The sequence below is a fragment of the Eschrichtius robustus genome, chromosome 6, assembly GCF_028021215.1.
Source record: "Eschrichtius robustus isolate mEscRob2 chromosome 6, mEscRob2.pri, whole genome shotgun sequence".
Lineage (NCBI taxonomy): Eukaryota > Metazoa > Chordata > Mammalia > Artiodactyla > Eschrichtiidae > Eschrichtius > Eschrichtius robustus.
In genome coordinates, this window is record NC_090829.1 from 70,973,930 (window position 1) to 70,990,113 (window position 16,184).

A 16,184-nucleotide genomic window follows, 5' to 3' on the forward strand; every position below is an offset into this window, starting at 1 on the left:
CCAGTCTCACACAGACCCTGTTAAAAAGCAATTCAGCTGGGGAGGCGGGGAGGGTAGGGGGAGAGAATGATGCTTGAAGCCACTGAATGTAGCACAGGCTTTCAAGCTGTTGTTCACGAGGCCAAGTGTTTCCCTGAGCCAAAGCACTGCCCCGCCCTTCACTCTGCCTTGGCCAGCCCAGAAAGGCCAGCCAGGGTCTCTCCTGCATTGTTTTCCACCCCCATTTCAGGTTCATGCCACAAAACTGGGCAGAAACTCACGGGGATGCAAAGGGCTTTTTTTTTTTCCTTTCTAGTTATTTTATTTATATATTTTTTAACGCTGCAAAGACTGATTTGGGAAACAAGTAAATCTGAAAAGGAGAAAAGTCATTAGCATGCATAAAAAATAAAGGCAGTAGAATATTGATTGTGGCAATTTAGGAAAGCTGGCACAATGTACCTCTCCAATTCACAGGAAATTGAGAGAAAATATAGTCCACATTGCATATTAAATGGAGAGAACATGGCCTCAGGATGCAGGCAGTTGCTGAGTGGGCACAGACAGCCTCTGTGCCCTGTCTGCCTGCCCACCCCAGGGGCCAGCACTGCCAGAGCCACCCAGGACAAGCAGGCGACATTACCAACGTCTACGGCCACTTTTTCACTTATGTCCCTGACTCAGAAGGCAGCCATTTCCCACAAGTAATCTAAACACATCTGAAATAAATCCATAGACACTCAGAGGGATACAATCGATGTTCTAGTGAAGAAGGTTTTAAATACCAATTTTATTTCTCTTTCTTTATTCTGTAAACAAAAGCAGATTGGTAAATACATAGCGTAAGCTGATGATTTCTGAAGCGCTGGAGTGGTTTAGAGGAAAAGTGCCTTGAACGAAAAACCGAAAGGTTAAACTTCGTTCCTGCTTTGGGGCAGCGCACACCAAGTGACCTTGGGCAACTCATTAGGCTTCCTTGGGCCTCAGCTTCCCTTCCTGACTGCATCTTACTGAGAATTAAATGGATACTATTAGTTCATTGAATTGTAAACAACCCTCTGAGTTGATACTATTATTAACCCCATTTAACAAAATAATTTTTCCAAAACTCACAGGCAAGAGGAAGAGCCGGGCCTCGCTGGACATTTGGTCCTGTCCAAAACATCCAGAAGACATTAGGTCCACGCCAAAAGGTCCTTAAAAGCTGGTCCTATCCAAAACGTCCATGAGCATATTTGTTCCATGCCAAATGGTTTCGGACAGGAACAAATATCAAGAACCTTTGGGTGTGGATCAACTGTCTCCATCTCCGTGGACATTTTGGACAGGACCAAATATGACCGAATATCAAAAACCTTTTGGCATGGACCAAATGTTTTATGGACCAAATGTCTTATGAGCATTTTGGACAGGATCAAATATCTGCTAACTGAGCCAGGACTGCGAATCTGCCTGATTCCCAGTCTCATGTCCTTAATCCAAACCCTATACTGCCCTCAGGTTATCGTCTCCAAGCCCCTTCTGGTTCTGACCATCTAAGGCTCTCATTTATTCATCTGTGTAAATTCATTCAAATAGAAAGGGTTGAGGCCACCAGAGTCTACATGCATTCAAATAGCACCCAAGTATGGGAGGAGACCTCCCACCTGATGGTATGAAAGGTGTTTTCCACCTCAGCAGCAAATCAGAGAAGCAGTGAAAAGCTCCTTAAAGCCCCAGATCATATCTGGGTTCTGTTCTGATTAGCTGTCTGGGGACAGAGAAGCAGTACCATGACCTCTAACAAAGACCCATTTCTAGTGACAGCCCCTCCTATCACCCTCCCCCATCACAGTCTATTATCATCCGACATTATCATCCAAGGTGCAAAGACAACTCTGTGATAACAGTTGTTTTCACAGGCTGGGGCCACAGGCCAAGTGCAGCAGAGAAAAGTATAATCACACTAGGGCCAGGCCCTGCTCTAGGGGGCAAAATGCTAAATGAGAAGAACGGAGCTTAGCAGCACCACATGCAACCGAGAATAACTCAAATGTTTCAAGGGGGTGTGTTGACCACTAAGATTGTGTGACTGAAGCTGCATGAACAGAAGTGGATTCTCTGGAAGTAGATGTGTCTGCTTGGATTTGTGCCCACACTACACCTGGAAGATTCTCATTTCATTTCAGCCAACGCACTGACAAACAGGAAGTTCCATTAGCGTGGAGGAAGCTTGGTGATGAAACTATACCTGGACGAAGACTTGAAGAAACTGGGAAGATTTAGAGAGGAGAAGCCTTGGAAGCCAGAAGCACCATCTTCAAAGCCTGAAAGCCCTCCCTCCTCCCCCGAGAGGAGGACGCTTATAACTCCATGTTCACCCTGATTGTTGAATGATGGAGATGGCGGGAGGGAGAGTGGGCCCCCATTAGAGAAAGAAATTCCCCAAAAGCTGCCACCCAAATATAGAAAATTTGCCTCTGGAAGAGTCACTCCCCAGTGCTAGAGGCACTGAAGCAGGGGCTGGACAACCATTGAGAAAAGAGGCTGAGAAGTTAAGGAGTCATGATTCCATAAGAGGTCAAAGTGCAATTTGGGATGAATTGTGTCCTGCAAAAAAGATCAGGTCCTAACCCCCCAACTGCCTTATCTATGAGCATGCCCTTATTTGGAAATAGGGTCATTGCAGATGTAATCAAGTGAAGAGGAGGTCCTTATGAATTAGGATGAGCCCTAAATCCAATGACCAAAGGGAAAGCTGGACACAGACACACACAGAGAAGACGGCATGTTAAGATGGAGGCACACACTGAAATCATGCAGCTGCAAGACAAGGAATGCTAAGGATGGCCAGCAACCACCAGAAACTAGGAAGAGGCAAGGAAGAGATTTTTCCTTAGGGCCTTCAGAGGGAGCACGGCCCTGCCAGCTCCTTGATGTCAGAATTCTAGCCTCCAGAGCTGTGAGGGAATAAATTTGTTTGAAGCCACCCAATTTGCGACAATGTGTTACTGAAGCCCTTCAGAATTGATAAACGTAGCAATCCCTGAACCTGGTGACATTCTATCTATGTCTTAGGAACTGAAAGTTGTTTTCCAAGCGGGAATTTTGATGGAGTAATAACATTAATTTTCGAATCAGAAGGAATGGCAGGAAACTGGTTTAGTTGGGGTTTTTTTAAAACTCATTCACTGAGTGCTTAATATGTGACAAAAATTCTGCGAAGCCCTGAGGACACAGGATAAGGAGACATGATTCCTGCCCTCAGAGAACTCACCATCCACCTTCTACCATAACTTGACAGATGCCTTTACATCAGTGATAGGGCTGTAACAGAGGCATTTATAAACACAGAGGTAAGCAAAAGAGTAGAATGTCATCCGCGACAGTGGGCGGCAGGGAAGACTTTTTGCAAAGGTTACATCTGCACTAGATCTTTAAAAAGTAGGTGTCCTCCAGGTGAACCAGATAAGGAAGTGCTTTCTAGACATGACAGCCCAGTACAAAGGCCTTGGACTAACTCCTCCAGATATGGGTAGATTAGGGCCTAAGAAGGGACAAAAAATGAGAGCTATGGGGAAGCATCTTCACCTGTACAGGAAATAGTCTAGGAAACCTCACAAGTGCTTGGACAACCCTGATTCCAATTTTTAAGAGCCCTATTCAATTACCCCCCCTCACACCCAGAACACTATGTCATGTTTCTTGTTTCATTTTAGAGTAACTGGAGTGCTAGATTCCTTCCCCCATGGCTGGTTATATACCACCTTGTAGTTCTTTTTTCTTTTTTTTTCTTTTTCAGGGTTTTATTTATTTTTTTTAACTTTTTCTTTTATATTGGAGTATAGCCAATTAACAATGTTGTGATAGTTTCAGGTGCACAGCAAAGCGACTCTGCCATACATATACATGTCCACCTTGTAGTTCTAATGGGGATGTCAACACTTAAAATACTCATGGATGAAAAGCCAGACGCATCAGATGGTTTCCCCCACCAGATTTTTAATCCATTCATTTCTCCTCACTCTGGCATATGGAGATGGGAGAAGCAGAAATGAAACTAACAGCTGCTTCTCAATAGTGAAGGAGCATGAGAAGATGTCAGTGTGTCACACATGACAGCTGTGAGCCCTCTCAGAACATAATTATATAACCTCTGGTGTAGAGAGCTTCCCCCCCTCCAGAGCACTCTCACGTGTCACTGGGTTTTATTCTTATAACAACCATGGGAGCCGAGTAGCATCTATGAGGTTAAGAGGTAGCCCAGGGGTTAGGTGAACTGCAAGTTGGAGGCTCCCCCAAGGTTAGACCTCGGTCTCCTGACCCCAGGGTGCTCCTGCCTTCATAGCTCTGTGTATTTGTCCTTTGAAGCATGTAAAAGGACTCCTAGGATGGTATACTGGGAAAATGGTTCAGCAGGAGTAAACGGAAACTACTCAACTTACACGAAGAGTCTACTGGAAGGGCAAAAAGAGCAAGTCCTGCTTTCCTCCATCTTATAAGTGAGAGAGGTTTCATGCATACCATCAAAATAACTACATCTCCACATTCTGAATGTGGGTGTCTTAAGAAACGAGTTGAGGGTAGAGTAGGAATTGAAGATGTGGGATGCATGTAGCTGCGATAGAGCTCAGGGAGCAGATCTGGTCCAGCAGACCCCTCTAACCCCTTCCCTGACCTGCCACCCCTGCCATGCTCCTATGTTCAATATGTGACTTCTGTGTCCAATATATGACTATATCTGCCTCCTTTAAAAAGCAAGGGAGGTTGCTTGAAGTTGCTGATACCAATGGTAATGAGGAAATCAACTCATCAGAAACTGAGAACAGAGTCATTGACCCTTGTGCCCATGGACTTTTCCTGAAGTATCACTCTATTAAGCTAATTGTTCATTTCCAGGGCTCAGAATTTCTCCCAAATGCTCAAGTTAAGAAAGTAACTGCAAAATTTAAATACAGACTAAAGCTGCAACATACAAGTGTAAACCAGAATCACATTCTTCCTGAAAGAACTGAGAATACTACTGGTGTTGTCTCTTCATGAGGATTAAAAAAACAAAAAGAACATCAATTCGATCTCATCTTCTGGTTTTAAGATGTCTCTCTGATTAAAAAGGGAATTAATGCAAGGAAATAAATGAAGTTTACATTTAATTAATCTCTTTACTTCATCCTATCCCATAGCCCAGTATGTGTGTTTCAGGGATTTATTTCTGCCTAATCTGTAATGTTAAAGACACAGTGCATCTCCGCATACGTGCGCGCATGCACATATACACACGCACACACACACATGCTCATATCATTCTGAATTGTTATGTATTCTTTTCCAGGTGCCCCAGGTTGTAAATGAATTCTGAACTAACTTAATTGTCTTGCATTTCCATGAAGGCAGCACCTGCTTTTGACGCACTTGGGTGATCGCATGAAACATAAGGATATAAAAAAAACAACCTGTCCTCATACTAGGTATGAGATAATTCAGAAGGAGAGAAGATAGTTCTCATCTTTAGAGGAGTCCACTGGTTTCCTGGGAAGTTGCTGAAATACTAAGCACAACCATGTTTTCTGACCATCTTTCTCCTCCAGCCCCACAGACCTAGAAATAGATGTCTCACCCTGTGTGTGGAAAGGTTGCACATTTTCCCTCCTCCCGGAAGAGAAGGGAGAACACAGAGAGATTGGAGAAACCCATTTCCCTTCCCCCTCATCTCCTCTCCCGAGCGCGTACACACAAAATGGTGTGAAGCCAGGGGTCGGAGGGAGACAATAAACCCAGAAACTACTGAAATATTAGGTTATGAAGTGACTAACTTTCAAACAGGAATGTCAGTGCCTCACTAATTAGTGGGAGCAGCGCTGGGGTGAAAGGAGGAAAAGGCAGCTCAGATAAGCCAAGCTGTGGAACCCTCAGTCCCTCACACCCGACGCCCACAACCCCTGCAGGGAGGAAAAACGCAACAAGGAATCCTCTGCAGCACAATTCAAATGTGCTCACGGGCTCATGCTCCTGGCTCCTGGCTGAGGAAGGAGTCCCAGCAGAGCCAAGCGGCCTAAGGCTGATGCAAAGTGGCTCCCCAGACCAACAAGCGGCATCCTGTCAGCATCTCATGTGCAGAGAGGAAACCCTACGCCCTGGCTTCCCCTGCTCTGGGCTCCATGGCTCACAGATGGCACAAGGAGAGGCAGCAAAAGGTGGTGAGGGCAGGCATTCTGGCTGGAGAGGGTGTGGACTTGGTCCTGGTTGGTGTTTGTTTCCATGTTATTTCTGGAAAGAGGGCTCTCGAGAAATGAGGTCAATCACTGCTTCCTTTAGGGCTTCAGGTGCTTTTATTTTATCTATGAATGGAAGAGGACCTCTCCCCTGGAATCTAGGCTGACTCTGCCACCACTTGATCAACAGAATACCATGGAAGAATGCTTTGCGGGCTTTCAGGCCCAGGCCTTAGGAAGCTAGCGGCTTCCACTTTCAGCCTCTTGGAGCATTCTCTCTGGGAACCTTCATCTTCCGCATAAGAAGTCTGACTTACACGGAGGCTGTCATGCTATGACATAAGCCAAACTAGTCACAAAGAAAGACTAGAGGTGGGGGAGAGGTTGGAAGGAGCAAGGGAGAGAGGTGTCTGGCCAGCTTGCAACTGAGGTACAGAAATCATAGAGCAATTATGAGCCATCCCCTATGTACACTGTCTGAATTCCTGTCTCGCAGGTTCGTCTAATACAAAGGTCGTTACTTTAAGCTACTAGGTTTTAGGGTAGTTTTTCATGCAGCAATCAGTACCTGAAACAGGGACCTATAAAAGCCCTTCCAGCTCGAACAACTCTGATTCTGTGACCTTCATGCATCTTGGTGGTTCTCCACTTCTTACCCCATCCTCGCTAGGGCAGCCAAATCCAGAAGTTGAAAGGGTTGGGTGCATGTTTATGGTGGACCATCACTGTCTGCGTCCATCCTCCCCATAGCCCAGGAACAAGATTTTCATTTGAGGAACCACCCCTTCCCCACTCTCAGTCCACATGAAAGGAAGGGATTCACCTTCCATTGCTCCAGGGGTAATCCCACCCCCTGTCTCTGCCCATCAGCCTGATCATCCCTCTGAGCACGGTGATTGCTTCAGGAGTGGGTAACTGATTCACTCAGAGCCAATGAGACATAAATAAGGCAGAGGTTCCCCCCATGAACTTGAAACAGAAGAGGCAGGTAGAGCAAACCTACCCCTGGACTTGTCAGTGATGCATGTCAATAAATTCACATTTTGCTTAAGCAACTTTGTGTTGAGTTTTCTGACACTTTGCTGCTGCTGAAATTCCTAACTGCCAGTTAATGGAGAAAGGGGTATCGCTGGCCCTTGCTTTCTTCTATTCCTAGCCAATCAGGCATCAGGAGCAGAGAAAGACATCATCTTGGAGGTGGACGAAGTAGGGGGAGACATACAGGCAACATTTTAAAACACATCAGGGCCTCGCTTTCTGGTCTTTAAAATGAAAGGTTGGACTGAGCTATGTTGAGGGAAGGAAGGATTCTTTCTTTCTTAGGAAAGAATAATCCTAGCAAGAACATCCCTGGGATTCTGTGAGGGCAACTCTTCCATGCTATTCACTACCTCATATAATCATGAAAAACTGAAGGTAACCCAGCAGACTGGTATTAGTGGCTAGCTAAGCAAACTACCATAGAAAGCACAGTGGGAAATGACAGAGGCAATGAAACAGAGAGTTTGGGGACTATGTTACTAACTGAAAATGTGTCCATCTAATAAAACACTAACTGATTCAGCAGGCCACAGACTAGCTGTTAAAATAAGTGTACTGTGTTTAGTAATGAGATAAGAGGAGGAAAAATAATGTGGCTGGATTGGGTGGTGAAGGAGACAGACACAGTGAAGGAAGAGATCCAGAATCCGAAAGCCGGCTCCAGCTGAGGTCTGATGCTCAAATCCTGTTTCCCACATCACTAGAATAAACCCCAAGCACAACGTAGTACGTGGCTCACACTGCCCAGACTCTAATCACAGTTGGGTTTCCTGGCTGTGCCAAAGGAGAGTGAAGGCTGCCAATTACCCAGATGAGACACTTCACTCTGCAAACCCCACCCCAATAGCCCTAGACCTCGGCTTGCACTTGGGGTGATGGCCAGTTCCACAGGAAAGAGCAGTAGCTGCACCCCCTGCCATCAATGAGTCTCTTCCAGCCTGCACAGGCCAAAGCAAGCGACCTGCCACTAACATCATGACCACGGCTCTCTGGGCAGCCACCAGCAGCACTGTCTACAGCTGCCGAACTGAGCAAGGAAAGGGAACTGAACGGCAAGAAACAGGGCGGCTGCAGCACTCACGTTCTATTAGAGGCATGCGAAGCAATTCCCAGAGGAAAATAAATTGTACAGCAATAGTACTTGGATGGATGATGCTCGAGTGGAACAAGGGCCTGAGATTTGTCAGAATGACTTTCTGGAGGAGGCCGATTAACAACCATCATGAAATACATCGATACAACCAAATCTGATGATCTTGGCCCAGAACTGCTCAGGCACACAATGATCCCCAAACCACGCAATCAGGGCTGCCCTTTACTCTCAAGTGCCCAGAGAGGATTTCCCCAATGTGAGTCAGGAAACCTGGATCTGAACCTCAACTCCATCCCCCCAACTGAGTCTCCCTGGGAAATGATATCCTCTGACTCTCAGCTTCTTATCTGTAAAATGGGTAAATAAACCAGAACATTTACAGCACAGTGAGGGCAATGAGTGAGTGCCCTAGATCAGCTGGGTGTTTTGACCATGCTACCCTTAAATTTAAAAATACAAAACCCACGTTGAAACAGGCAGGTCCAGAGATAGCTTCTTATCACATGCCTTGTTTAGGTTAAAATATATTACTTCCGAAGAGAATGGTCTCCTTCTATAACTCCATACTGCTCTCTTTCTAATCAACATGGCCTAATTGGTCATCTCCATCCCCAGAGCAAATACGCAATGCGACTGCTCGACCAGACACTACTCAGTTACCAGGAACATCTCTTAGTTGTAAGATGTGGATAAAGAACTTTCAGAGGTTATCATGAGGCCACCAATGGATATTATACAAATAAAAATTTCCAATTCTAAAGCTTTAATTCACATGGAAGGCAAGCATGCTCACGGGTCAGTCACTTCTATACACAATCCACCTTCTGCCCATGCCACCCATGCTGACAGTCGCCTAGCGTGGAAAGTTACAACCATTTGTAGATTGAAGGTACCCAGGTTCTTTGGAAAAGGAAGGGTACTAACTTATTAAAAATTATGGTTATCTAGGAGGTGATGGGACCTACTAAACATAGATTAATAATGTTAGAAAAAACCTGACTACTGTAAAACATGCCTCCTTTTTCTCAACAAAAAGACACTGTGCAGGAAGCTAGGCATTCAATGGTGCCAAGAACAACACAAAACCTGTCCTCATGGGGAGCATCTTCTATGGAGAAGAGCTGACAAGTACAGGTACAGATGTGGGAATAGAACCGAAAAATCTAGCCTCATCTATGGGGTCAGGGAAAGACCTGAAGAATAGGAGAGAGAGAGAGAGAGGGCAGAGAGAGTATGTTCCAAGGTCTGAAGTCAAGAGGAAGTGAGTCGGGTTAAAGGACCTTGAAGGAACCCAGAGTGGAGAGCACGAAGAGGCTAGAGGCATGAGATGAGGTTGGGGGAGTGGGCAGAGGCCAGGAGGTCCCTAAAGACACGTTGACAGGGATGACTTTCAATTTCATGATAATGGGAGCCATGGAAGGTTTCAAGTAGAGGAGTGACATGATGGGGGCAAAGCTCTATGGGGAGAGCAATTAGTTAGACTCTACTGGATGGTTCAAAAGGCATTTTAGTAACTAGAAATACCTTTGGGTACTAAACAGAGACATAATAAGGTACTAAGATATAAAGAAAAACAAAGAGCTGACCTAATCTTGTGACATATCCTAGACATTTCACCCACTTTTTTATAATCATGATCCAAGTTTGTGTCTCACAATACTGAAGTATGGAAATAATGCTTGCCTTGCTTTTTGGCTGCTTAGATTTCGATAAAGGAACATTTACTCATTTATTGCTCAACCTGTTTCCAAAAAGGATTTGAGGCAATAATAAAAAAAGATAAAGAGAGACCAAAAAAACCAAAATGTATCCCAAGGTAAAGGGGAGCTCACTGCTAACCTTCTGCACCACCCCTGGAGGCCTCTGGATCAAAAGGGCAAAGCTCTGACTTTAGGGCCAAACATTTCAATAGACAGAAAAGAATCGTGGGTCAAGGGATGGCTGAAATGAAGACCCAGAATCAGTTTCAGGTTCTTTTCAGGCTCATGTCTGGACAAACCCCTCTCCCTCCTTCAGAAGACCCAAAGAGAACAAAATAATGGACGAATAAATAACTTGATAACACTAAAGACCCCACACTACGTCTTTGAAAACAGAGGCCAGAGCCAAGTTTTCCCTCTCAGAAACACAAAGGTACGTGCGCGCGCGCACACACACACACACACACACACACACACACGGGCACAGCTATTAAACATGCCATTGGATCCTGACCTCTATTGCCTTTTCCTTGAGGCTCAGCCTAAGTGATTAGCTCCCCAAGCCCAGCAGATCCCCAAACGGGCAATGCTCAGCAAAGCACCAAGCATGAAATTCACCAGTGTAGAAGACACAAACCCCAAGGAAGCAACCCCCGACCCCTGTCCTATACACCAAGAGTGGGGGGGCAGTGCTTATGTGCTTTGCTCCAAAATGAAGCCCTTCCCCCTGGCACCATCTGCCTCCCCCCACCTTGACAATGGAAAGCCACTGTACAGGAAGTAACTATTGATATGATTCCATTAGAGTTGAGTAATGGTTACGAGCACTCAAGGGTGTAAGTTCAGACACCACAGGGAGAATTTCTAGAATGACAGTACTTAATAACTCAAAGAGGCCCTGGACATTTCCCAGCTTCACCATGTCACAGCACACAGAAGAGAGTGAGTATGGTACCGGGGTGAAGGGGAAGAGGCTTCCAGGACCGGAAGTCACCAGTCCCAGGAGGCCTCCATGCCCATTCCCCCTCCTCATCTATAACCCGTCCATTGCCCCAATCTGAAAAGCTCTGCCTGAAGGAACCACTGAGGTCAACCCAGTCTTCCCTCCCTTCTCTTCCCATACCCCCACGCCCACCATTCAAGCAATTTCAGAGCTGAAGAAACCAAGCAGCCTCTTAGTGCCTCTCCCCTGTTATCCCTCCCTTACCGCTCTCTGATCTGCTGTCCTGCTCTGTGAGCTCCACTCCCTGGAAGCAGAAGACTCCCCTAGAACATTCCCTCCCTTCTCTTCAGCACTGGGCACAATACTGGAAGATGCTTTTTAAATGTTTACATTTAAAATGTCTCCTCCTATGGCCCCTTCAGGCAAACATGTGCTTTATGGTCCCCAGCCCTGGAGTACTGCACCATCCTGGGGGTTTCCTACACGCTGACCACACCTTTGTAAATTTCCCTCTAGGAACCGCTCCTCTGTTTTCCCTAATTTGGGTGTGCCACCCGTTTCCTCCTGAGACACTGACTGATACCATGTTGAACAACAAGAAAGTAGTTATGTTACATCTACAACATGAAAACAACAGCCTGCACCATGTTTAGCAACTCAATTGTAAGTTTTTTTTCTATTAGGTTTTGTTACTTATTAATACGTTACCCACCAACCATTCCCCTATTCTCCAAATGTCAGCTTCGCGAGGACTGCTGCTGCTGTATCCCCTAATACCATGCGGAGGACCCGGCATTTAGAAGATACTCAGATGCTTGCCAAAGAGATGGATGAATGAATGAATGAATGAATGGATGGATGGATGGATGGATGGATGGACAAACGAACAATATGGTAAAATATCTGATGGAAGAAAAAAGTCAGAAAACTGAATATGAATTAGAATTACCATATGGATGTAGAGAGAAAAGAAGTAAAAGAACATAAAGCTTGATTTTTTGTTGTTGTTATTATGGAAAGACTGTGGGTGGATTTTTAATTTTTAATTTTTCATTAAAGTCGCAGTGTTTATATAGCAATAATACTTTAAAAAGAAAATATTTTTGTGTCACTGAAATCTGGAATGAGAAGGGAAATGTAAAAAAATATGCATTTATATATTTTATGGGTACACAAATGGAATACTAAAATAAACTTTGTCAAGAGACAGCCAAATGATTAAACATGAAAGTTGACTTTCCCTCCACACATAGCATTAAAGAGGAATTAAGACTTTCCACTGTGTTAAGCAACCACTTGCCTAACAAAATTGCCATAATCATGTTAAGTCAAGGCAGATGGAAGCAAATGAGATGCAAACAGGGCATAGTCCCCACATGGATTTATGGCCCACATTTTTACTGCCAGCAGTTCTTCCCAAGCGAGGGACTACATGGTTATATGCATTTATTTACTTCTATACATTTTTCAGATGCTACAGTCAGAGTGGAAATACTTCTACACAGATGCTGGAGACTTAGACACTAGGCCCAGATCAAACAGTAAGTAGCTGTGTGACCGACCCTCAGCAAGTCGTTCTACCACTCTGGACTCCACTTCCCTCACGTGGAAAATCAGAGGATCCATGCCAAACTTGGAAGTCCCTATACTTCTGACATTCTACGCTCACTACCTGGAGTGTTGGGACACCTGATGGCAAAGGTGGAATGTCAATACAATTACTAGGACATTCCCGAGGCACTGCCAACTCAATAGGATCAATGCCAACCTCTCTATCTCACACAAAACCTTGCTCCCCTTTGCTCTCTGTCTTTCTTTGCTGTGAATGCCTCCACCATGTGTTCTTGTGCCCAAGAGAGCAACCTGGCCATCACCTTAGATTTCTGCCTCTCCTTTACCACCCACATCAAACCCCCTCAACTGATCAGTTTCACCTTCCCTTTCTTTTTTTTTTTTTTTATAAATTTATTTACTTCTTTTATTTATTTTTGGCTGCGTGGGGTCTTCGTTGATGTGGTGCGGGGGCTTCTCATTGCGGTGGCTTCTCTTGTTGAGGAGCACGGGCTCTAGGCTTGCAGACTTCAGTAGTTGCGGCATGCAGGCTCAGTAGTTGTGGCTCGCGGGCTCTAAAGCGAGGGCTCAGTAGTTGTGGCGCCCAGGCTTAGTTGCTCCGCGGCATGTGGGATATTACTGGACCACGGCTCGAACCCATGTCCCCTGCATTGACAGGCAGATTCTTAACCACTGAGCCACCAGGAAGTCCCCTAACAGTCTCTTGACCCTCTCCTGTTTTCGCCATAATTGCTGCTCCTACTCCAGCTCAGGCTCTCGTCATCCCTCTCCTGGACCATTGCAACACACATCGAACCGGTCTTCTTCAGTTAGTCTATTCAATCTGTTATCAACATGGTAGCCACGGTGGTCTTCCTAAAGAGCAGTTCACGCCCCTGCTAAAAAAAAACCCTTCAATTGCCCTATATCTTGAAGATAATGCCCTATATTTCGAGGTCGGTTCACAGGCTCTACATTATCTAGCCCCTGTTGACTCCCAGCCTCACTTCCGGCCCCTTCCTCCTGTTCCTCCATTGTCAGTCATTCTAAGCTATTTGCGGCTCCCCCAGGGACCACGTTTTCCTTGGGCTCATGGCCTCTGAACACAACACGCCCTCTGGTTAGAACGGTCTTCCTTTCCACATTTTTCCTACATGTTGGTCTGGCTACTTCCTACTCCTGGTCCCTAAGGCTCCAGCTTTCTCCATAAACTTCCTTAGGGCTCCAAATCTGGGTTAGGTGCTCTCCCTATGCTGCTCTTGTAGCACCTTACGCTTATTATTCAGAATTACAATAGTCTGTTTTCTGAGTGAAACTCGAGGGCAGAGGCTTTCTCATCACTTATTTCCAGAATCAAGAACTATGTCTGGGGCTTCCCTGGTGGCACAGTGGTTAAGAATCTGCCTGCCAGTGCACGGGACACGGGTTCGAGCCCTGGTCTGGGAAGATCCCACATGCCGCGGAGCGACTAGGCCCGTGAGCCACAATTGCTGAGCCTGCGCGTCTGGAGCCTGTGCCCCCACAACGGGAGGGGCCGCGATAGTGAGAGGCCCGCGCACCGCGATGAAGAGTGGCCCCCGCTCGCCGCAGCTGGAGAAAGCCCTCGCACAGAAACGAAGGCCCAACACAGCAAGCAAGCAAGCAAGCAAGCAATAAATAAATAAATAAATAAATAAATAAATAAATAAATAAATAAAATTAAAAAAAAAAAAAAGAACTATGTCTACCCACAGTAATTAAAAATGATTATGGATGAATGCATGAACGAGAAAGAGGGAGAAAGAAGAAAGAAGTAGGAGATGAAAAGCAACTGATTTGTAGGCAAGTCTAAGACCCTGTACCATGTTAGCCAGGACCCCACAGATTCCATAAAGGCCTTGGCTGCACACTTAACATTTTCTCAGAGTTCTAACTTAGGAGATGGAATGAATTCTCAGAGATTACTACATCTATTATTTTGTGCTCAAGCTGTATTACCCTCAAATCATTCCAGATTATTCCAAGCTCATCTTTAAAGTAACACTCATAACTATCTAGGTCATAATTTTTTTTTTTTTTAAATCTGAAATTAAGCTTTCAAAGTAAGGAAGTCTGACAACTATTCTGAGTGTTCAGAACCATTTCAAACTAGGTACCCTCCACCAAACAGGTGATGTTATGTACTTTTTCAGTATCTGAACCTTTCTTCAGTGCCATTCCCAGTTCTCTACTCCAAGCTCTGCCCATCTCAAATACCAACTCATCCGCAAAGGCTTCCCCGACCATCCACGTCAGTGAGAATAAAGGTAGAGTTTACCTCACCGTCCTCCCACAAGGCTTCATACAGAGATCTTCCCATGGTCCACACGGTTCATCTGAAACTACTCATATATTCACTGTTTATTTGTAGTTACATACTACACATACATAGTTTACAACATTTATCTGTAGTTATTCAAATACTTGCTCAAACTCCTAGCCAATGCATCTTTATTAACAAGAGTAAGTGACAACGGAGTGACACCAAGTTACTCATATGCAAGTATTACAGACTGATGCACAGGTTTTACACACCTTTCTCTCCAGGGGTTTCCATGTCAAAATTCTGATGGGCATTTTTGCTGTCAGAACTTGGAAGGACCAAAGATACCAGTTGTTGGGAATTCAGGGTTCCCAAGTAAATCATAACGTCCTTTTCACACAAACCTAACTGGTGCAAAAGAATAAAACCGCAGACAGGCAGCACGATGGTGGAGGAAAAAAACCTGGAATTAGGTAGGGTCTATCCCCCAACCAAATGTTTACCATCCCCTTTTTCCCATCTCTCAACATCCAAAATGGTGAATGTGAACTAAAAGACTTCAAAAGGCTTTTTGACGCTATGGTGTATCAGCTACTTATAAGTTCTCTTCCCCCAGGCAAATTCAGGGGCAGGACTAAGTTATTAAAAAGGTGGACACAGGTGAGTGCCTTTATAGACCCTTCTCCCCCTATAGAGAAAACTGGACAAGAAATAAAAAGCTTAACAACTTCTTTGAAACCAGATTTTTGCCTATTACCTTCTATAGAATAAAGACTTATTCAGCAGCATCTTCTGGTCTAGTTTGCCCTTTCATGAAAAACTAACTTTTTGATAGCCTTAAAAAACATCCGTTAAGCAAGTGAGGCTTTTGAATGTCTGCATTTATATGAACTGTGTCTTGCAGACCTTACTGTGAGAATCCCAATTCCACTCTTCAGCCCAAGCTACAGGCATGCTGATCACGTGGTGGGCACTGTGTGCTGAAGAACAGGATCACTGTGTCAGCAAAATACGAAAGGACACCGCCCCAGCCCCCAACCCCCGGGGAAAAAAGAGACAGAACAGGTAGTAAAGAAGCAATGACCAAACCTTCGGCAAGCATTCCTTATCTCCCTAAAATGCACAGATTCCAAAATACACACAGCAGTTGCTGGCTAAGGCTGAAGATTAAAAGCACCAAAAAAACTGCATCTTGGGGGTTAGGAGGGGAGAGATCAAGAACGGCTCTCTCTGCCCCCAAGAGTATTTAATAAAGAGAAAGGAGAGATTCCAAGGGACCACAGAGCACATGTGGCTCTTTTTAAGCCAGATGCCACCAGCACAAGGGCTGGCAGCACAAACAGCCTGGAAATTAAAGTCTCCAAGGGGACCTCAAGAAGATGGAGAGGCGGGGCCCACGGATGCT

General features: G+C 45.1%; 1 protein-coding gene across 1 annotated transcript in view; it reads right to left on the reverse strand.

Moving 5' to 3' along the window:
* The window catches only part of MB21D2 (Mab-21 domain containing 2), a 104,754-nt gene that overhangs the window by 58,020 nt on the left and 30,550 nt on the right, over positions 1 to 16,184 (reverse strand). The window lies entirely within an intron of this gene.